A 24,621-nucleotide genomic window follows, 5' to 3' on the forward strand; every position below is an offset into this window, starting at 1 on the left:
CCCCAATTGACCAGGTGTTAATGCAAATCAAAGATGAAGGAACCTTGACGTTCCCAGGCAAGTTAAAGGGAGATCCAAACAAGAGGCCACGAGATAGATACTGCCGTTTTCATCGTGACCACGGCCATGATACGACGGACTATTATGACCTGAAGCAATAGATCAAAGCCCTGATCAGGCAAGGAAGGTTGCAGAGGTTCGTGAGGAAGGAGAGAACGGATCAACCTCAGGAGCAGAATCCTAGACGGGAAAATGAACGTCCCAGACCACCGGTAGCAGACATACGGATGATAATAGGGGGCAGTACTTCAACGGGGTCGTCTAAAAAGGCCAGAAAGACCTATTTACGAATGGTACAAAGTGTCCAGTCGATGGGCTCTTCACTAGAAAGCATACGACGGAACGGCTCTAGTATCGAGTTTTCTGAAGAAGAGGCCCGACGCCTTCACCACCCCCATGACGACGCGCTTGTGGTTAGCATACAGGTAGGAGACTTCAATGTCCACCGAGTTCTAGTGGACAACGGGAGCTCAGCAGACATCCTCTACTACCCCGCGTTCCAGCAGATGGGGATTGCAAAAGAGCGCCTGATCCCGGCATGCACACCCCTCGTGGGCTTTGGGGGAACTCGGGTCCATCCTTAAGGATCCGTCACATTGGCAGTGACAGTAGGAGACTACCCGCAGCAAATAACCAAGGATGTTTCCTTTCTAGTGGTTGACTGCTCCTCAGCGTATAATGCCATACTCGGACGACCCACTCTCAACGCATGGAAGGCCGTCACTTCTACCTACCATCTGATGATTAAGTTTCCCACTGAACATGGAGTTGGAGAACTGCGCGGAAATTAGGTGGCTGCACGGGAATGTTATGTGGCCATGATGGAGATGGATGACCATGTACAGGCAATGAACATCGAAGAACAGAGAGCAGTGGCAGAACCCGTGGAGAAATTGGAAGAGGTACAACTGGACGATTCGAGGCTCGACCGGACCACCAGGATAGGAACCTCGATCGACCAAACGGTTCGACATGCGCTCCTATTGTTCCTCAAAGAGAACCAAGACGTGTTTGCATGGAGCCATGACGACATGCCAGGGATAGATCCATCAGTCATAGTCCATAAATTGAACGTGTCACCTTCATTCTCTCCAGTTCGACAAAAGAAGCGCGTGTTTGCCCCCGAAAGGGATCGAGCCGCAGCAGAGGAAGTGCAGAAGCTACGGGAAGCGAACTTCATACGTGAGGTGTACTACCCAGACAGGTTGGCAAATGTGGTAATGGTCAAAAAGTCAAATGGGAAGTGGAGAATGTGCGTTGACTTCACGGATCTGAATAGAGCGTGCCCTAAAGACAGTTACCCGCTCCCACGCATTGACGCCTTAGTGGACTCCACTTCAAGACATGAGTTGTTGAGCTTCATGGACGCCTTCTCAGGGTATAATCAGATTAAGTTGGAGAAAACAGATCAAGAGAAAACATCATTTGTGACAAGCCAAGGGCTTTTTTGCTATAAAGTGATGCCATTCGGGCTCAAGAATGCAGGAGCCACATACTAGCGATTAATGAACAAAATGTTCGCGCACCAATTGGCCGGAACGTCCAAGTCTACGTAGATGATATGTTGGTGAAAAGCGCAAAGGTGTCAGATCATCTGAGGGACCTCCAGGAAACTTTCAACACTCTTCGTACGTATAAAATGAAGCTGAATCCAAGCAAATGCGCATTTGGAGTGACCGCTGGAAAATTCCTAGGATTCATGGTATCCCAGCGGGGCATTGAGGTCAACCCTGAGAAAGTGAAAGCAATTATGGAGCTATCTCCTCCGAGGACGGTGAAGGAAGTGCAAAGCTTGACAGGAAAGATAGCAGCCCTAAACAGGTTCGTATCAAAAGCGACGGACAAGTGTCTACCTTTCTTCAGAACACTAAGGAAATCTTTCGAATGGACGGACGAATGCCAAAGGGCATTTGAAGAGTTAAAAACATATCTCTCTGCCCCGCCATTGCTTAGTCCGTCCACGCCGGGGGAGGAATTGTTCCTGTACCTTGGCGTCTCATCTGCAGCGGTAAGTGCAGCTCTCATCCAAGAGGAAGGGAAGATACAAAAGCCCGTGTACTTTGTAAGCCGGACGCTAAGAGGCGCAGAGGAGAGATACCCACGAATGGAGAAACTTGCCTTCGCACTCGTAACTGCAGCTCGAAAACTGAAGCCCTATTTTCAAGCACATACAATAATAGTCCTGACGGATCAGCCCTTGCGGAGAGCAATGAACAATCCTAAAACTGCCGGACGGATGGCTTTGTGGGCTATCGAGCTGAGTGAGTATGATATCCAATACCAGCCACGAACAGCTGTGAAAGGACAAATACTGGCGGACTTCATCGCGGAATTCACTACACCTGACGAGTAGGGGGCAGAAGAGACGCCCACATGGAGAATTCACATAGACGGATCCTCCAATAAGCATGCAGGAGGAGTCGGAGTTGTACTCCACTCCCCAGAAGGAGATAAGGTTGAATGCATGATCCGTCTGGAGTTCCCCACTACAAATAACGAAGCGGAGTATGAGGCCCTGGTGGCAGGATTGGAACTTGCGATAGCGGCTGGGGCTAGGAAGGCAGTAGTCTACTCCGATTCTCAAATCGTAGCCAGCCAAGTTAATGGGAGCTATGATTGCAGGAATGAGCGAATGAGAAGGTACCTTGGAGAAGTGAAGGGTCTAACGAGCGACCTCCAATTCACGATAGCTCAGATCCCAAGAGAAGAGAATCAAGAAGCGGACCGACTCGCCAAGGCTGCCTCGGCCGAACCCATGATCGCTCCAGAACAGGTATTGTCCTTCGTCCAACGTTCATCGCTACTAGATAACGTTCGTATGCAGGAAATAAGCACTAAGGACGATTGGACGGCTCCAATCGTGGCGTACCTCAAGGACGGCAAGCTGCCAGACAGCAAGGTAGACGCAAGGAAATTGAAGGTTAGGGCTGCCCGATTCATACTGATTAAAGGCATCCTCTACAAAAGAGGATTCTCCCGACCGTATCTAAGATGTCTTGGCCATGACAAAGTAGACTACGTAATGAGGGAAGTTCATGAAGGAATTGTGGAAACCACTCGGGGTCAAGGTCTCTGGTGCACAAGCTACTCCGAGTAGGGTACTACTGGCCGACAATGTAGAAGGATGCCCATATGTACGTTAGAGCCTGCGATAAGTGTCAACGGTTTGGCAATCTTATTAGACAGCCAACGGAGGAACTCACACCCATGACGGCCCCATGGCCGTTCGCACAATGGGGGTTAGACATCATGGGTCCGTTTCCAATAGCGGCAAGACAACTGAAGTTCTTGGTGGTTGGTATCGACTACTTCACCAAGTGGGTGGAAGCAGAAGCTCTTGCTACTATCACGGAGAAAAACATTCGCAACTTTGTATGGAGAAATATTATTTGCCGATATGGGATCCCGAGAGTACTCGTTTCAGACAATGGGAAGCAATTCGACAACGATGCATTCCGAGATTTTTGTTCTCAGCTGGGAATCAAGAATCACTACTCGTCACCCGCCCACCCACAGGCCAACGGACAAGTTGAAGTCACGAACCGGTCCTTGTTAAAGATTATCAAGACCCGGCTCGAGGGGGCAAAGGGCATATGGCCAGACGAACTACCAAGTGTACTATGGGCGTACAGAACAATGGCAAGAACGCCAACGGGAGAAACACCGTTTCGATTGGCGTTTGGTGCTGAGGCCCTCATACCGGCAGAAGTGGGATTGACGAGCTACCGCGTGGAAAGCTATGACGAGAGCAAGAATATTGAAGCATTACGTCTAGAGCTTGACCTCGTCGATGAAGTCAGGGTAGCTGCAGCCCAGAGACTGGCGCGGTACCAAGACATGATGGCAAAACACTACAACTCCAAGGTCCGGCATCGAGATTTCAAGGTTGGAGATCTAGTATTACGAAAAGTGCTTGGCGCTACAAAGGATGCATCCCTAGGAAAGCTGGGTCCTAACTGGGAAGGCCCGTACAGAATCATCTCATGGCACAGGAAAGGAACGACCTGGAGACATTAGACGGAAGGAAGTTGGGCCATCCCTGGAACACGGAGCACCTGAAGAAGTACTACCAGTAGTGCAGCAGTCATAAGACGATAGCTACTGCCTTATTTTCAGTTTTATTTTAGACAGTCGTAGCTTTTACTTTTTAACTTAAGTTTTCTCAAGTTTTCTTTTCCATTGACAATTTGGTTTGTTGAACTTATGAGAGGAATTTTTATTTAGAAAATACGAAATGCATGTTGTTGGAAATTTTACAAGTCCACAAAGTGGACGGATCATTCCAAAGGGCTGAGATATTCTACAAAGTCCACAAAGTGGACGGATCATCCAAAGGATGAAAAACCTACAAGTCCACAAAGTGGACGGATCATCCAAAGGGATGAGAACCTACAAGTCCACAAAGTGGACGGATCATCCAAAGGATGAAAAACCTACAAAGTCCACAAAGTGGACGGATCATCCAAAGGGATGAAAAACCTACAAGTCCACAAAGTGGACGGATCATCCAAAGGATGAAAAACCTACAAGTCCACAAAGTGGACGGGTTTCAAAAATACTTCTGAAAGTCCAGCTAGATAAAGGACGGATATCTAAAATTCTTTGCAGAAGACGAGTTATCTAAATGAAATAAACATGAACGAAATATGCGACGGATAAAAAGCAAATAAGCAAGCAATGATACGATAGAATTGTACAAATTATGGTTCAACATAGTTCACTTACAACGGTAAGAATTTACACCAAAAAAAAAAAAAAACTATTCATTCTTCGGAGAGTTCTCAACTATCTGGCCGTCGTTAAGCTGACTAGGAGGATGAGCTTGACCTTCGTCAGCTGGAGCAGTGACGGCAAACACTTCATCGATACTCTCTGACCTGACAGATTGTGCAAGTGTTTGCCCTTGAGCATCGATTGATATATGGGAAACGTCCAAATCAGGATACGACGACTTCACCTGACGGATGGCGTCGTCGAATCCGTCAGCAAAAGAACTCCCAAGCTCTGACAGAAGGAGGTCGGAGTCACGATACTCCTGGACGGCTATTTCTTTCGCGTTATTGAGTTTAGACTTTGTCTCCGTCAACTCCTTCTCTTTGTCCTTCAGAATCTCGCGCAAGTGTTCGTTCTCCTTTTCCACCTCCCCTCTGACCTGCTCCGAGTATTTGAGCTTTCTGTCTACATTGATCTTGTAGGTCTTCAGCTCGTGCAGCTCATCCTCCACCATCTGATTCTTCTTTCTCAGACGGTCCATGGTTGTCTCATGATTGAGACAACGGCCAAATAAGCCTTTCATCATCAACATGGCCTGGAAGCAAAATACAACGTTATAGTAATGACGGATGGAAAAGAGCTTATCAAAACTAGTAGACGGACTCAAAGTTACCTGTGCAAGGGTGAAAAGGCTCGTCTCACCCATTGCCTCCATTGTGTGGTTGCCGAGATCCGCGTAATCGTCAGCTGTCAACATGGACGATATCTTTTCAAGGGCATAGCTGGAGTCTTCCCGAAAGAGAACGGGTGGTTTCTCTCCAGTAGGGACGGGACCCTTCATCAAGCCTTTGCCCTTTCTATGCTTGACGGGTATTTTCTCAGCTCCCAATGCCACGACGGGCTCTGGTGTGGCCTTTTGTTTCTTTGGAGGACGGTCAATTTTTTCTGGTTGATTCCGCTTTGACGGAACAGTTGGGGCCATCTCCTTTGCTTGACCCCCCTCCTACTTTTTCTTCGCTGCCTGTTGTTTGATGAAGGCTCTCCTCTTGGCAGCGTCCATCTCTGTAAATCAAAGACGGATGTGAAAGGCAAAGATAAAAACATACTTCAAAAAGACGGAGATAGTGGCGACGGACTTACGTTTTCGAACTCTATTATTGTAGCGACGGGCGGAAGATGAAGGTTCGGGTCCGTCACAATACCAATGAAGCGTATCAACGGTGACGAGCTGCGCCCACGTCCTCTCTTGCAGCTTTGTCTTATTGAAAATTTTTTCCAGAAAACTCCACTGTTCTAAGTTAACTTGTGGACGGTCCCGAGCTGTGAAAAAGACGGTTACACCTTAAAACATAAAGTTTTCAATGATTAAGTTGACGGAAACAAAAGTAATGACATACCCGATGGAGGCATTATGCCCCATGTAGTGTCGACGGGCATATGTGTTCTATCCCCTGGACGACACATCCATTCGTCCCCCTCTAAAAAGAAATACCGACTCTTCCAGTCTCTATTTGAGTCCGGTGTATCACTGACGAGCCTCAACAATTTGCTTCTAGCAGCAAAACTGTACATACCTTTTGACTTGACGATCTCTGTTGGACGATAGCAGTGGAAGAATTCTTCCACCGTCAACCTTCGGGCACCGTCAGACATTGCTCCATATAGAACTTCTACCCCAATGAACACCCTCCAGGCGTTTGGGGAGATTTGGGTGACGGATAGGCCCAGGTACTGAAGAAGACAACGGTGGAGAGAACTTAAGGGAAATCTGAGCCCCGCCTTTAAGGCTTGCTCATAGATCCCAACACCGTTGACTCCCCTGTAGTAACATTTTTCGGACGGTTGGGGAAGACGTAGACGGATGTTGTCTGGAATTTGGTACTTGGTTCTAAGTGTTCTGAGGTGGGATTCAGTGATTGTGGACCTAAAGTCATTTACCGTCCAAAGGGGCAACATGACGAACTTTCTCAGACCGTCCGGTCCAATCGTAGATTGAACGGGGGGATCCACACCGTCTAAATCACTACTTGATGACTCTGAGCTATCCGTCTCCAGACCTTCGTCTTGGGAAGAAGAGGTACTGGACGGATTCCTTTCTTCACTTGAAGCGTCAGGATCTCTTGGACCTGACGGGAATCTTTCATCGTAGCCCGCCCCGTCGCGGACAAACGATTGATTACTTGACGCACTAGACATGACCTACATTTATGACGGTATAACCTAAGACACTGACAGGTCTAAAGTGCACATGTATATATAACAAAAACAATAAAATAAATGAAAATGACGAGAGAAGGGTTTGGAGTACATACCGGATTGAGATGGCTCCCGGTGCGAGACGACGGATGAGATTTGCTGGACGACAGCAATGCACAATAATAATGACGGTAGCGCTCTGCTCACAAATTTTTGATAAGAATAGAAAATGAAGGGAGAAATGGCAGGCTTTTATAGAGTGATGGGCACGGAGTACGAAGCGTCGCCTCGTTTTGGGGGAACTGCCAATCTGTAACAACCACGTGTCCTTCGTCAGAAGCACAGGCCACGTGTCTTCCGTCATGGTATCCTAAGACCGTCCCATTTCAATACATTGTTTTGAGTCATTCCATGAATCCGTCAGGTTTCAAAGACGGATCTAAGGACTGAAGGGGGCAACTGAAGGGGATAAAAATAGGAGATGGATATTCCCATAAAACTTGAAGGGACGGAGAGCATGAAGACGGATCGACACCGTAGGTGACACGACTATGACGGTTAAATTTTGCTGAGTATCCGTCATGTATGGATTAATTGTAAATTCCAGGTGGCATGTCATTTGATATGCTTTAAATGAACTTTTGCTTTATCCCCACGCAGACGTGCACACTTGGACTTCTTGCGACACACGTTTGAGAAGACCCCTATATGGAAAGGAACTTGAGAAGGAAGTTGTATCCTAAAAGAAAGGTAATTCCACCCAATATAAATACCCCAGAAACCCTAAATACGAAGGTACGCACAATATTCTTAACTCTGGCACTCTAGGGTTAAAGAAACAAGATTCTAACTTGACCTTCGGAGGGTTTTTGGCCGGCACCACACCAGTGCTCTCTTTTAGGTCCTTTATTTTCTTTTTGCAGGTGTTGCTTTAGTTTGAGGAGTGCTTGCAACTCACTGGTGATTTTTTCGGCATCATCACACTAGTTGGTCTTTTTTCTTTTTTTTTTTGGGTACGGTACCCACCCATTAACTTAGTGTTGTTATGATCTTGGCCGTTAATCTAATTTTAGTAGATACCGGGTACTGGTAAAGCAAGTCAGTGTACATAAACTAAAAAAAAGTGATTGTCTCTCTCAGTTTTTTTTTTTCTCACGCGTTCTCTGATTCTTCTTCCGCTCTCGCGTTCTTAAGAAGAGAAGAATTTGAATTTGACCCAAATCCATCGTGGAGGATTTCAAGTCTCAAAATCTATTGATTTCAACTCCCCTCACTAACCGTGGAATTTGGGAAATCCTCCCACAACGCTCGCGTCTTCTCTGCCTCAAGCTGCGACAACAACGTTAAAGCCGCAACCACCGTGGTGTTCAGGTTTGTCTCTTAGCCTATCTAAGTTCGCACTAACCCTCCCGTCCTCTCAGCCTGTCCATCTCTTTTCTCCTTATATTCCCAATTTGCATTAATAAAATATCAATGGAATTTTGGGTTTATACGTGGGTTTGTCTGCATTTCTGTTTTAATTTGTATTTGGGTTGTGTGGGTTTCGTTTGGATTTTTCTATGTGGGTCTGTATCTACTGGTAAGCATGGGTTGGTTTAGTTTTGTTAAGAAATTGTTGGAGTTTTTTTTTTTTTTTTTTTTTTTGAGTTTCAAGTTGGTCTAATATTTTTTTGAGTTTTTGTTGGGAACTAATTTTTTCATAGATCTGTTATGAAGTGACTTTCATGTCTTTGCTGTTTTCAATATTTATCTATATAGTCTGTGTTTGGATTAGCTTTTTGCTGAAGGATGGCAAAATTATACAGTTAAAACTAGAGTGAAGCTTTAGAATGCTTTACATAAGCAAATAAGCCTTAAAGCTAATCCAAAATCACATCTTGATGTCAAGTCACGACCTTTTTCTATTTGGCAATTGACTTTAGAGTGACTGATTTCAAACTTTAGGATGGTGATTGGCTTTAAAATTGTGTGCTCTTGTTTTGATCGTCAAATGGGTGATTGGTACGTAAAAGAGATTGGATGGATGTATTAGAAGGGTCAGATCAAAGGACTAACTTGAAGATGAACCAAGCACCTGGATTGAAGAATTGAATCGAGCATGAACAGAGAGTGGGAGCAATAAGACAGAGCATTGGAAGATCACTTGTTGTTCTGCACTCTGCATAAACGACAGTGCCTAATAGGCTAATCCTCTAGTTCATTATACTGCATGTAGTTTAGTATTAACTGTGATTGGTAGTTATATTTATAGACACGTGTAAGTGGTTGATTGGTAATAGGTTTTGGAGGGAAAGATCCTTATAATTTGGAGTTAGTTTAGGAAGTTAGTTTATTTTTGCTTGTATAAATACTAGTTCTACATTCATTTTTCAGTCATGCAATACAGAATTTTCTTCATCAAATTCTCACAGGATGATCGATTGGTTGTTTAATTCTGTTGGTGCATGTTTGTATTGGGATGACAGCTTCAACCGGGCCAAGTTTTTAACATTGAGTCAAGGAAGCAAGCTCTGAGGAACATAACTCTCTAAGTCTGTTTTGAAACATTGAGGTGAACCCACGGCCTGATGAGAAGAATTAGGGAGGCATAATTGTTGAGATAAAGCTTAAAGAACTTGAATAAAAGAGTGCTGAAGTTGCTACAGAATGGAGTATTGTTCCTGGACGTGGAGGACATCCCACTCTGGTATACTTGTCTGTCTGATTATATCTCTGCTCTCTGCAGTCTGCCCCCCACAAACTATCAAATTTTTGGGGTTAAAGTTTTGAAGGCCTCATCGTATTTCTTCTTTCTTGTATATGTCGCATTTTTAGGCTTCATTGCAGCCGGGTGGAACTATTACTTTTGAACACGGAATCTCAGTGGTACTGGCATTGACACGGAATGGCATTTTTACAGGCAAATATTACACGTGATGATACATAGTTCATAAATGGAGCTATAACTGCGTCAAGGAATGTATTTCAGGTGAGTTTAGCTTCTAGTAACATGTAGCTTGATTTTTATTTGCTTAATTGAACGCCTTCTACTTCTATTTTGGTTTGAAAGACCTTGGAAGGAAGAAAAACACATAGAAGATCTTTAGGAAGGAAGCCATATTAGCAGGATCATCTTATTTCCAGTCAATTTTCGTCAGGATCCTTCTTTTTCTTTTTGGCATTTTGACAGTTTCTGATGAGTCAAGAGGACTTCTGTCCTTGTTTCCAGCTATTTCACACGTATTCAATGGATATCATAGTTATTATGATGGTTGGAGTTGTGAAAATTTGAATTAGAAGTTTTTGCTCTGTATATATAAGCAACAATGCAAGAATTATTACACTTTGGGCTCTTTCTTAGGTCAACTAAGAGGAACTACGTGTGCTTAAACTTAGTTTACTTGCTTAACTTTGTGTTTTTATTCTTAATTGTATGCTCTCATTCCTTTTGTCATGTTTATCAGATACACCTCTACTATGTCATAGGTGTTGGCAATGACAAGCATGGGAGTTATCATGGCTTCGGGTTATTAGAGTGACATGAATATCTTAGCATCAACCATCAGAAGTGTGTTGTACTTGGAGATTTGAGAATTGTAACTCTTTTTAGGGATTGAATACCTTACTTTGTATGTTTTGATTTCATCAAATTGATGTGTAAATATGTCAATGTAGCAAAACATGTTGTACCTTTGGATCATTAATTAATTTCTAGCACATGATTACATTGATCAATATAATACAAATAAAATTATTATTTCAATGTAATACAAATATAATTTGTCCTCTCCATTGATAATGATTACAATGGATGCAGTTTCTAGATAAATGTTAATTGATATACCTAGACTAATCTCATGGATGCTATGATGATATGCAAGTTGCGTGTGTGAGTGACGATATGTTAATTTGCATTTTCAAAGGGATTGGTGGGTTTAAGGGTTTTTTGTGATGTAATAAATAAATAAAATCATTATAATGTGGATTGTAAGGACACAATTTGCACTCAGACCCAACCGTGTGTAGGGTGCAGGCTCAAAGAGCCTTATACAATGAAATTTGTAGAGCGTAGGCTTGAAACCTAAGTTTTATGGATATTGGATAACAAGTATGGTGGGTTAGATCGGCAATACATGCACAATGAAATGGTTTTATGGCAAAAACTCTCCTCGGAGGTGAGCTGAGGATGAATTCTTTCCCCCTCTGTTCTTTCCACAATAAATTGTATTTGAAGGTGGTGTGTACAGTGTTTTTTTCTTTCTTTTTTCGATCCCTCTCTTTGAATACCATTCTTTTCCTTTTATATCATTCTCTTTCTTCCCTCCATCTTCCATGTATGGATCATATCTATGACCAAGATACTTGTCTCATCTATCATCCTCTTGAAGTCTTCAAACAATAGCTGTAAGACTGATCACCACTGTTCAGAAGTCATTTCTCCATTAATGCGGCCAGAGAGGTAGGTGCAGAATCTTTAATGCGGTGGTAGCAGCTTTCTAAAAGATATTTCTTATTCACTCTTTCTTCCTGTACCCATGTGGAACGTATCCTCCCTCATCAGACCCTCTAGAATTCCCTTACATGGATCAAAGTGTATGGTACAACCTTTACTTCATAGAGCCGAGGAGATCACCCTCCTTGGACTATTTCCACCAAGTTCTCTCGTAATAATTTGCTGGTGGGCCTTTATACCCAGTGTAGTTTTTATCACCAAGACCTCCTCGGACAAGTTAATATCATTGGACCCAGTGTAGTTAGCAATTATTAAATATTTCAATGTTACAGTTATTAAAAATCAATGAAAATTAATATTTATTATATAAAGCAAAAATATACATATTTTGAAAAAAATAACCATATCGTATATTTTTTATAAGATGAAACAAAGGCACACTATTTATGGTTCTACCATGTTTAAATTTACATGAAACATGGAACAACAAAATACAAAAAATTAATGATAAAAGAAATTTTTATAAGTTCCACCAGATTTTTAGGGGGTAGTGAATAGAGTGGTTATATAAAATTTTTATTGTGATTTTGTTCTTGTAAGTTTACATTTTGATATTAGTGTTAGTTGTTTTGAATGTCTAACTTTTCTACCTTGAAGAAGCATTTAATATTCATGGTTCTTTCTTAACTTTTCTACCTTGATAACCAACATGTTCTTATGCCAAAAAAAAAAAAAATCTTTATAATTGTGGACTCATGGTTACAATTGCTATGACATATATAAAGAGCTCTAGAATTACTCCACATATTACAATTTTATAATAATAGAGTAGAGAATTAATAAACCAATAAGCTTTGCCATGAATAAATTCTTGTAAAATTCATGGAGGATTTTTTTGGCCATTTTGGAGATTTTGGGGGTATTCTGGTATTTTTGTTTTTTTTTTTTTTGGTAAGTTTTTAAAAGGACCTACCAAATGTAAAAAAAAGTACTATCAAATGTTATGTTGGTAATGCCAAGTGTGACAATGGAACCATTAAATGTGAGAAAAAAATAAAGGAATCACTGAATGTGACAATAGTATAGTCACAAGTGAAGTTAGTATTGCACAATGTAATGATGAAACCGTCAAATGTGAGGGGGAAAAAAAAGAACCACCAAATGTAACAAAATTACTATAAAATGTTATGTTGATACTGTTAAATGTGATAATAGAACCATCAAATGTTAGAAAAAATAAAGATAAGTTTATAATATTGATACTAAAAGGAAATTAAAAAAAAGGATGCACCCCTATGTCTAAGAAGAAGAAAACACTTGAGAGTTATTTTCAGAATTTTTTCCAACAACGAGTCCAAGAAGAAGAAAATACTTGAGATGTTATTTTCAAAATTATTCCAACCATTATTCATGATGGAGGCCTAAAAGTATAATGTAAAAAGAAAGACAAGAGGAAGAAGATGATATGGACGAAAAAAAGAGAGTTAATGCTATGGTTCCCCCCCCCCCTCCCCCAATTAATAAGAAGAGTTAATGCCTAAATTACTAATTTCTAGAGGGTAATAATGATACTACTATTGAATGTTTTTTTACCCTTAGATCTAATAGTAATCAATGGTTCACAAAAGGTGTAATTCTTATGAAATTATACTTTTTTGAACCATTGATTACGATTAGATCTAAGGGTAAAAAAAACACTCATAGTAGTATCTTTATTACTCCATAGAAATTAGTGATTTAAGCATTAACTCTTTTTATTAAAGGGGATAAAAAACCACAGAATTAACTCTTTTTATTTTTTTCGTCCATATCATCATCTTCTTCCTCTTGTCTTTCTTTTTGCACTATACTTTCAGGCCTCCACCATTCATAAAATTCTTATAGTTGGGTCGGAAAGCAGCCATTAATAATGATATTACTATGAGTGTTTTCTGACCTTTAGATCTAATAATAATCAATGGTTCACAAAAGGTGTAACTCTTGTGAAGTTACACCAGGTCTAACTTGAACCCAATTTTATAAATATTCTATGTATTATTTCAAACTGCCAAAATTTGGATTTAAATGATTGATTGATTACATGGCTATTGATCTTTTATCATCTTGAAATTTTACAAGTATGGAGAATATACAAAAATAATATAATCTAACATTGGATTTGTCAAAATTTTTCAGCCAATTAAAAACTATTAGTTGGTGTAATATTGCTTAGAGTTACACTAGGTGTAACTTGAACCTAACCCATATATATATATATATATATATATATATATATATATAACTCTTTTCTTTTGATGATATCATTTATGATTTTTGAATTGTGTACTTAAGAATTTATGTATTATTTTAACTTTTATTGTTGAGTATTTTGTAATTTATTCTCTTGTAATGAAAGGAAGGTAAAAATAATATGATCATGGGTGCATTTGGCCCCATGATCGTGTGGACTAAATGCCTGTTTTTAAAGAAAAACACAAAGTGACCTGTATTTGGCCCCACAACTTCTAACAAATTGCTTTTTGAAAATGCCAAAATTAAAATTGCATTTTCAAATAGAAGCTACTAACAGTTTTTTTTTTTGTTTTTTTTAAATTTTTTTGGTAAACCCCGTATTTTAAACAATGATCACATCTTCGCAATGCCTTTTTTTAGCATGTAAATTCCTAAAATATTCTCTACTTATTGACAATATCATCAAATTTCCTATTAAACCTTAAATCTCTTATTTAATTATCGAAAATTTTACCAATTTAATTAGTTGAAACTCACGTGTCATGCTTCAAGAAATGTCTTCAAGAAAGAAAATTGTTAGATCGCTAAAGGAATAGGCCTACTTGTGTGAGTTAGGGCCCACATGTTGGGGTATGTGTTATTGGCCCGACGTGTACGATACTTTCTCCCAAAATTCACGGTACACAAATCAATATTGAAAGTGAGCAAAAAGTTGTTTGTTAGGAACACAAGTCAATGGGGGTGCATTTGGCCCCGTAATTGTGCGGGCTAAAACCCTGTTTCAAAGAAAAGCACAGTGTCTTGTGCTTGGCCCTACAATTTCTAACAATTTGCAAAAACACCAAAAAACTGCATTTTCAAATTGAAGGTACCACAAGACTTTTTTTGTGTGTAAATGTTGTATTTTAAACAACCATCACGACTTCGCAATGCCTTTTTTTAGCGTTTAAATTCCTTAAATATCCTCTACCTACTTGCAATATGTATAGGCACAACCCATTTTTGACACTAATATAAATGGAATCCAACCTAATCCAACCTGTTTACTTGGTCTCTATATACCTAGATTTCCCTCAAGCACGTCAGGCTTCAAGAAATTTCTTTATGAAAGAAAATTGTTAAGTTACTGATGGACTTCGGGGACAATGACTTTGAACAAAATGTCTTCATTAAATACTTTGGGAGTAATGCTCATTTTTCTCTCATCATACTCATAGTAAGTCTACTTAATTAAATTTATCAAAAAAAATTAATTAATTTCAATGTGATTGTCAAAAAAATGTGTGGTAGTTATGACATTGAATTGTAAATGTCACGTTATATCAGATATACGAGACTGAGTATGCTCTTGTGATTTGAAAATCAATCTAGTCGACTATGTCTTTGTTTTTTGTTTTTTGCTCTTTTTATTTTCCTCTCTCTTAATATGGCATTCTTTCTTTTCCCCTTAGTATTTGGGTGATGTGTTGTATGACTAGGCATGCATCATCTGCTCACTTAACACTTAATAATCAGGTTACTCACAAAGATGAACAAGAGAATCGTCTTGCAAAATATACTCAAAAGCAGAGGATCAAAATGAAACTTTTAAAATATAATTTTTCTGTAAAGAAAGATATGTTACTTGTAAGGACACAATTCAAATTCCCAATCTACGACTGGAAGGAAATGGGCTTGAAAAGCCTTTTTTACAATAAATTTGTAGAGGATGGGCTTGTAATCTAGATTTCAAGAATGGTTTAGATAACAAGGAAAAGAACGGGCTTTGGGCCCAATGGCACGAAATAAAGAGTTATTTGCAAGAGTAAGACTGAAAGTTCCTCCTCGGACACAATCCGAGGATAGTTTATAATAGTATTTCCTAAGGTTGGATACAATTATTGATTATCATATACTATTGGCCCTTTTTCTTACTGAAAAAAACTCCCCCCTCTTCGTAGGTCTTCCCCTTTATTTATACTTCCTCTTCTTCTCTTCATCATCTTCCACCTCATGGTTGCAATGCTGGTTTAGGATACTTGTCCCATCAATTTTTCCCTAAAGTCCGCTGGGGTCAGGGACCAAGTTCCAAACCTCATGCTCAGGTCCCATCTTTCCATCTATGCAGTCAGTATATCAATTACAGAGCTTTTAATGTATGGGCGGTGGTAGCAGCTTTACCTTAGATATTCCACCGCTGTTTCTATTGTCCTCCACGTGTACTATGTATTCCCGTAGTCATAGGATTCTTTATGACATAGCCCGAGGACACTAAACCTCTCTTCCTATGTCCTCGGCTTAACAATTCGAGGACAAATCTACTCCTCGAACATAATTGGTCATTCGTTCATCATATCTTTACTTGGCATTTCTTTATGAGATACATTCAGATACTCCAAGATCATTTTGATGTCTTCGGATTTGGGTTTCTAGCCCAAAAGACTTCGTTGGGCCATCCTTGGTAAATTACTGGGCTCAATGCTCCTACAATAGCCCCTCGAGATTCTTTATTTCTTCACCTCGGGAGGAAAATAGGATCTCGACTTAAAACACCTTTTTATCTTGCGGAATTTTGGCAATATTGCTGACGGGGAAGTAACTTTTGAATTACCCGTCGCGTGTTCCCGATGCTTCGGTATGCGAAACGCCCCCGAATTAATTACTGGCGCCTCTATGTCCCCCATGTTTCAAAGATGTGACATATATCCAACGGTTGAGAGCGATTCCTGTGTTGAGGCGGGAATTCGCGTGCTTCATAACTCCTTTTGATATATAAGTACTAACTTCCTTCAAAATTCTTCACACTACAGTAACCTTATAACGTACCTACCACATTTGCCATCTTCCCGTACCTTCTCTTTTTATCAAATACCCTGTCCGAGATGACCGTGCCTTCTTCTTTTTTAAAGTAAGTTCTTCAATACTCTCTCCCCTCCTTATCAGCTCTTTGTTTCTTTCTCTCCCCATCTTTTTCTTGTTCTCTGTATCTTTCATCCTCGGCGTAGTTCTTTTTTAGTTTTCTTCACACCCCCCCTTTTTCAAAGATGGGTAGATTTGCGTCCCTGGTGGATTCAAACGAACAAATAGAGCAGTTCAAGGTTAAGTACAAAATCCCCTTGGACGTATCTATTAGGTACTGTAACGAGGAGGAATATTATGTAAAAAGAAAAACAGGGGAGGTTGTAATCCCGATGATTGCGTTCATCGAAGGGGGAATGAAAATCCCCATGGGAACCGTGACTAGGGACTATCTTAGGGCTTTTAGATTAGCTCCCACCCAGTGCGCCCCAAATGTCTTTAGGATCCTAGGTTCCATAGATGCCTTAAATGAGAAGATGAACCTAGGGCTTACTCACCACGATGTGAACTGGGTTTATAACCTCCATTACCTAAGCAAGAAAGACGAATATTACCTAAAATCTAGATACCCAGAAGTTAGGCTAATTCAGTGTCTGCCTGAATCTAATAAGGGCCTAAAAAACGACTTCCTGATCGTATCAGGAAATTGGCACGACGGCCTCCCCTGTCCGACAAGGGAAGGGACTCCAGGTGAAGTTTTTTGGCTTCTATATAGAACCCTTAAAACCAGTATATTATTATATACATACTAATTTTTTTTTTTTTTTTAATCTTTTTACTTATTCTTACCCTTTTCTGTTTGGATAACTCTATAGATCCACACGCAGCGGATCGTCATCCTAATCTTGTCGATTTCGGACGGTTGGACAGGATCCTACAAGCCGAGGTTTTTGTGCATACTGATGGCCAACTTCGAGCGGCTCATCTGATCCTCTGCTACACTCCGATTTCCAAAGCTTTTCAGGCGCCGAAGTTCGTGATCAAAGCCCACGACCCTCGCCTTCCTCGGATTAGCGTTGCCGTTGAAGGTTTCCTGCTACCGGAGGGGACTCCTATTCCTCAAGGTACTTTGGTCACCCAACCAATCCAACCACCACAACCTATTCCAGTTGGGATTCCCATAGTCCATTTTCCTACACAATCCATCCCTGGTGAAGTTACGTCTTTCCACCCTACCGTAAAGGAAGAAGAAAAAATAGTTGAGGTATCTGATTCCGAGGACGAGTTCGAGGTTTTTAATCAACCCCACTCTCCGGAAGATTCAATTCCCATCCTTGGCACCTCCACACAAGTTTTGCAAGCCACTACTCAATAGCCTGATAACATGGGCATTCAACGTAAGATCAAGCCCAGCCTAAAAGATGTACTTGAGGGCGCTGACAAAGGCCTTAGAGCCCAAGAACCAACTAAAGAGGTGCGCCCTCGGACCCAAGAAAAGGGTGCTGACAAAGGCCCTGAGACTAGGCTCCCTCCTCCTCCCCCTCCTTCCTAAACTCAACGCACCAACACAGCTGACCTTAAAAGGAAAAGGGATCAGCTGAAAGGAAAGGAAGTGATGGAGGCAGGAAAGGGCTCTCTTCCTAAGGAGCCCGAGATTGAAAAGGGTGGTAAGCAGGCCCGCACCGTGCAGACCAAGTCGGAAAAAAGAACCGAACAGCAGGTGGTCGTGCGCGCCCCTTTATGGCTTCTTGACATGTCCATGGACGACTAGGCTATCACCGTGGACGCGTCCATTAGAAACTCCGATGAGGGGACAGCTGCATGCGTAGCAGATGCATTGGAGCAGGCGCTGTTACTCCCTGAGGACATGGGTGAGCTTAGAAAGAAAAGGGACCATAACGTTTTTATGATTTTGAAGAAGGAGCTTGCAATGGTGAGTTTTTTCTTTTAAACTTTGGCTATTATTATTATTATTTTTTTTTTTTTTGCTTTTAAATATATATATGTATAAGTTTTATATTTTTCGTTCACAGGCCGTTCAATCTGCCCATAGGGCAGAAGAGATTGCCATCAGCTCTTATAAATCTCTGAGGGCCGAGGAATCAAGGCGTGAAACCACCCAAAATATTTCGGACCTTCAGAAGAAGAAGCTGCAGGAGGTTTCAGCCAAGTTGGCTAAGGCAGAGAGTGATAAGGCAGGCTTAGAGGCTGATCTGAAAACAACGACTAAATAGGCCGAGGATCAGCGCCTAATGCTCCGACAAGCCGACGATAACCTCTCTGCAGCACGAAGGCTTATTGAGGATCTCAAGAAAGATCTAAACGAGTCTGAGAGGGTCAAAGAGGAGGCCATCAAGGGCAAAGAGGAAGCCCTTGAAGAGAAGAAAAGAGCTGAAAAAGCAAAAGAAGAGGCCGAGATCTCAAGGGATCAAGCTGAACAAGAAGGTTACGATATAGGTGTGAAGGAGATCACGGAAACCTTCAAGGCTCAGGTTCCCGAGGTATGTAGGCATTACTGCCTCTGAGTGTGGAATGAGGCACTTTCCCAAGCTGGGGTTGATGCCTCTTCCATTCTTTGGAAAGCAGAGAGTGTCTACTATCCTCCTGTAATTCGAGCTTCTACCATTCCTGAAACTGCCCATGAAGCTGCCCAGGTATCATCTGAGGATAAGAGAGGCGATTTGGCTGAAGACTTAACTCTTCCTGAAGATACCCTCAAACAAGTTGATCCAGTACAAAAAAAGGCACTAGAAGACATACAGCCTTTAAGTGACCTTCAGGAATCTTCAAAGGATGAGCTGGGTGATCAAGCTAATCCAATAACTTTGAAGGATGATCCCAAAGGCAAAGGAATTGCCAATGAGTCCTTGGTGCAGCTTCCACCTCCTCAAGACCCTAAAGGCCCTCTGAAGATTAAGCTGAAACAGTGACTGCTTCTCCATAGTTTTTGTTGTTGCTCTTTTTTTTTTTTTTTTTTTGAAGTGTAATTTCGCAAGTTTTTTGTAATTGCAAAAGTACTATTTGAATCTAATATAAGCGCGAATGCTATTTTCCTTGTTAGATGGCCCTCACTTTTTGTTTTGTTTTGATCATATCGCTCCAAAAGTACTATCTTTTTGCTCTTACTAAAGTTAAAGCCATAACCTGGATCGAAATTGATACTCTAGGCGGGCTTAATATGCCAGGAACTGCATTAAGTGATGCTCATGGATTTCTTATCCGTTTATCATTATGTCAGAGAGACTTTAAGTAATTGATTCTTCATTTTGGACTTCTAGTTGAACTATGTCAAATATATGAAATAAGGCATATGGTCTATTGACCTAGGCATGCAAAGCTTTGATACTTTAACAAAAAGAAAAGAAATGTTAATTTTCCCAAAGTAAATGATTCGAGGACCAGGCATAACTAAGGTTCTGTTTAACACTTAGTAAAGAATATCAATTTAGACGAGGTATGTGGTCCGAGGATCCAGGCACACCAAGCTTCAGTTTGATACTTAAATGAAACAATTGAAATGTTAATTTTCCCAAAGTAGATGATCCGAGGACCAGACATAACTAAGGTTCTGTTTAACACTTGGTAAAGAATATCAATTTAGACGAGGTATGTGGTCCGAGGATCCAGGCATACCAAGCTTCAGTTTGATACTTAAATGAAACAATTGAAATGTTAATTTTTCCAAAGTAGATGATCTGAGGACCAGACATAACTAAGGTTCTGTTTAACACTTGGTAAAAAATATCAATTTAGACAAGGTATGTGGTCCGAGGATCCAGGCATACCAAGCTTCAGTTTGATACTTAAATGAAACAATTGAAATGTTAATTTTCCCAAAGTAGATGATCTGAGGACCAGACATAACTAAGGTTCTGTTTAACACTTGGTAAAAAATATCAATTTAGACGAGGTATGTGCTCCGAGGATCCAGGCATACCAAGCTTCAGTTTGATACTTAAATGAAACAATTGAAATGTTAATTTTCCCAAAGTAGATGATCCGAGGACCAGACATAACTAAGGTTCTGTTTAACACTTGGTAAAAAATATCAATTTAGACGAGGTATGTGGTCCGAGGATCCAGGCATACCAAGCTTCAGTTTGATACTTAAATGAACGAAGACAATGAACGCAATGTAGTTTTAACAAAAAACGGCCGAAGTGCCTTTTATTTAATAATAGTACATTCGTAGATTATTTACATTCCAGGGACGTTGTACAACACGTTCGTCCAAATCTTCCAGATTGTAAGCCCTTATTCCTGCGACCGAAGTAATACGATAAGGTCCTTCCCATTTGGGCCCCAATTTTCCCCACGCAGGGTTCTTCGTTGTGCCCAAAACTTTCCTTAATACCAAGTCGCCAGGTCCAAGAGGTCAAGTTTTACATGAGAATCCTACCCCTGCTTGAGCTTATGTTGATAATAAGCTAGTTGAACCATGGTGTTCTATCGTCGTTCCTCAACTAAGTCTAAATTTCTCCTCAATAGATCATCATTGCTATCTGGAACGAATGAGCTTTTCTTCAGGGTTGGGAACCCAGTTTCTAAGGGTATTACTGCCTCGGCTCCATAAGTCATGGAGAAGGGTGTTTCACCTGTGGATCTTCGTGGTGTAGTTTGATACGTCCACAAGACATGTGGCAGTTCTTCCACCCACCTCCCCTTAGCGTCACCCAACCTTTTTTTGAGTCCACTCACTATTACTTTGTTGACAACCTCGGCTTGCCCATTTCCTTGGGGATAAGCCGGAGTGGAATATCTATTCGTGATGCCCAGATCACAACAGTATTTCCGAAAGGCTTTGCTATCAAATTGTAAATCATTATCTAAAATGAGAGTATGAGGGATGTCGAACCTGGTAACGATATTTTTCCATACAAACCTTTTTGCTTCCATGTCTCTGATATTTGATAATGGTTCGGCTTCAACCCATTTGGTGAAATAATCCGTTTCGACGAGGAGCCATCGCTTGTTTCCTGTTGCTTTGGGGAAGGGTCCAACAATGTCTAAGCCCCATTGAGCAAAAGGCCAAGGGCTAGATAGAGGATTAAGGACTCCCCCTGGTTTATGTATATTTGGAGCGAATCTTTGACATTGGTCACACTTCTTCGCATAATCTGCGCCTCCCTCTGCATATTTGGCCACCAATAGCCCTGAGTAAGGGCTCTGTGAGCTAAAGACCTTCACCCTGTGTGACTTCCGTAAATCCTTTCGTGTAACTCTTCCAAAAGTAGCTCCGTTGCCTCGGGGTGCATACATAACAAATATGGTCCAAAAAAGGAGCGTTTGTACAATTTCTGGTCCTCGGATAACCAGAAACGAGTGGCCTTTCTGCGAACTTTGTCTGCTTCGGCTTTTTCTCCAGGCAGGATGTCATTTCTGAGAAATGTTACTATCTGATCCATCCAACTAGGCCCTGTCCTAATTTGAAGAATTCGAGTGGAGTTACCATCCGTCCCAGTGGGTTTCAACAGATCTTCAACAAGGATAACTCGTGGTAGACTTTGTGCCGAGGACGTTGCGAGTGTGGCTAATGAGTCGACGTGGGTATTGCCACATCTGGATACATGTAATAGTGAAAAAGACTCAAATTTAGATTGCATACACCTGACCTGGGTAAGGTATCCTTGCATTCTGGAATCTCTTGCTTCTAGCTTCCCTTCTACTTGGCCTACCACCAATAGTGAATCTGAGAACATTTGCACCGTCTTCCCTCCCATTCTATGAACCATGTTCATCCCTGCGAGGACGGCCTCATACTCTGCTTCGTTGTTGGTGGCCGAGAATCCCAATCTCAAAGATTTCTCAAAAATAATTCCCTCCGGGGATATCAAAACTAGCCCTATACCAGATCCCCTCTGATTTGCTACTCCATCAACATGCACTTTCCATAATGGAGGCTCTTTGCATGAAAGCATGCCTACTGATTTTTTACCCATGCCTAATCCTTCATCATAGTCTTCTAACGAAGGCTCAGCAAATTCCGCCACAACATCTGCGATGACCTGCCCCTTTATAGAGGTGCGAGGCATATATTTGATGTCGAAAGCTCTTAGGACAGTTCCCCATTTGGCAATTCTTCCTATATAATCTGCACTTCGCAGAATCGATTTAAGAGGGAGTTATGTAAGGACAACAACCGTATGAGATTGGAAGTAATGGGGAAGTCTTCGTGTAGCATGTACCACAGCCAAGATAGCTTTCTCCAGTGGCAAATAACTCAGCTCGGCCTTATGCAGAGACTTGCTTACATAATAAACCGGTCTCTGGATATTATTATCATCTCGGATAAGAACCAAACTAACTGCATGGTTAGCCACTGCAATATATGCAAACAGAATTTCATCAACTTCTGGTCGAGACATAACGGGCGGTCGCGAGAGATACTCTTTAAGCTGTTGGAAAGCCACCGCGCACTCCTCGGTCCATTCAAAGCCCTTCCATTTATTCAACAATTGAAAGAAAGGTCTGCATCTGTCCGCAGACCGAGATATAAATCGGTTGAGAGCAGCGGTCATACCTGTTAGCTTCTGCACTTCTTTAGGATTCCGAGGTGGGTGTAAGCTGTTTATTGCCTTAACCTAAGCAGGATTCACTTCAATTCCCCGGTGAGTCACCATATAACCTAGAAACTTGCCCGATCCCACACCAAAAGAGCATTTAGAGGCATTGAGCCGCAATTTATACTCTCTTAGCTTTTGAAAAGTGTTGCCCAAATCTTTCAGATGCGCAGAAACTTCTTTACTCTTTACCACCATATCGTCCACATATACCTCAATAGTTTTTCCCAGTTGTGCCTCGAACATTCTCGTCATCATCCTTTGGTAGGTAGCCCCTGCATTTTTCAAACCAAAGGGCATTACCTTATAATGATAATTTCCTGTAGGAGTAACGAATGCAGTCTTCTCCTGGTCCTCTACGGCCAAAGGTATCTGGTGATAACCCTGGAAAGCGTCAAGAAAACTCATCCGAGGATGTCCAACAGTAGCATCAACCAATTGATCAATCCGAGGCATTGGGAATGAGTCCTTCGGGCAAGCCTTGTTTAAATCTGTGAAGTCCACACAAACTCTCCACTTCCCATTCTTCTTTTTCACCACCACCGTATGGGCTAACCATTCAGGATAAAACACTTCTTTGATAGCACCTGCCTTTTTGAGTTTGAGCACTTCCTCTTTTACAGCTTCGGAATGTTCCTTAGAGGACCTCCGAGGTGGTTGCCTCCTCGGTACTACAGCTGGATTGACCTTTAAATGATGACATATGAAGCTCGGATCAACACCAGGGGCTTCATACGCATTCCACGCAAATACATCCATATTTTTCCTTAAAAATAAAATCAGCTCCGCTTTCTCTTCCTGTGGCAATTGAACTCCTACCTGAAAGAACTTCTTAGGGTCATCGTCTATGAGAATTTTCTCCAATTCTTCACATGCCGCTTCATCTATCTTGGCTGCGGCAGAAGACTTTGATTGCTATGCTTCTCCGTCAGCCGAGGCCGAGGACTCTGGCTCAGGTCGACGCAGAATTGCAGCCGTGACACACTGTCGAGCCACAGATTGACTCCCAAGTAACTCCACCACCTGGTCTCCAGAATGAAATTTAACCTTGACATGCAAGGTTGAGGAAACAGCTCCTAACGCATGCAGCCAAGGTCTCGCTACAATAGCCGTATAGGGAGAATAGGCATCGACCACGATGAAATCTACGTCTACCACCTCTGGGCCTGATTGTACAGGCAGTCTAATTTGTCCCTTTGGAACGACAGCTCTTCCTTCGAAGCTTATCAAGGGTGAGTCATATGCCGTAAGATCTTCAACTCTTAATTTCAAGCCTCTAAATAGGTCAGGGTACATGATATCTGCGCCACTGCCTTGATCAACCATTACCCTCTTTACATCGTAGTCCCCTATTCTCAGGGTTACCACCAAGGCATCATCATGAGGCTGGATAGTCCCCATCTTGTCCTCTTCAGAGAAACTTAGAACTGGTAGGATGCTCGCCTTAATTCTCTTCGGCTGATCCCGTGACTCTTCGGCCAATGTTCGAGCCACAGACATTACCCTGAAAGGAGCTAAGCCAGTCCTTCTAGGTGCCGCAAAAATCACATTGATTGTACCTAGAGGAGGTCTCGACGAAGGGCCGTCGTGGTTTGCCACTCCTAATTGGTTTCCTCGCCCATTAGGCTGGTACAGGAACTGCTTCAGCTT

General features: G+C 41.6%; 1 long non-coding RNA gene across 1 annotated transcript; it reads left to right on the top strand.

Annotated features, from left to right (window-relative positions):
* The first annotated feature begins 8,101 nt into the window (after positions 1-8,101).
* Positions 8,102-10,733, top strand: LOC142633312 (uncharacterized). Its single transcript, XR_012843869.1, has 4 exons — positions 8,102-8,340; positions 9,435-9,655; positions 9,784-9,937; positions 10,413-10,733. It is a non-coding gene; the product is annotated as an uncharacterized LOC142633312 (long non-coding RNA).
* Positions 10,734-24,621: the final 13,888 nt, after the last annotated feature.

This window comes from Castanea sativa, chromosome 5 (genome assembly GCF_040712315.1).
Source record: "Castanea sativa cultivar Marrone di Chiusa Pesio chromosome 5, ASM4071231v1".
Taxonomy (NCBI): Eukaryota; Viridiplantae; Streptophyta; class Magnoliopsida; order Fagales; family Fagaceae; genus Castanea; species Castanea sativa.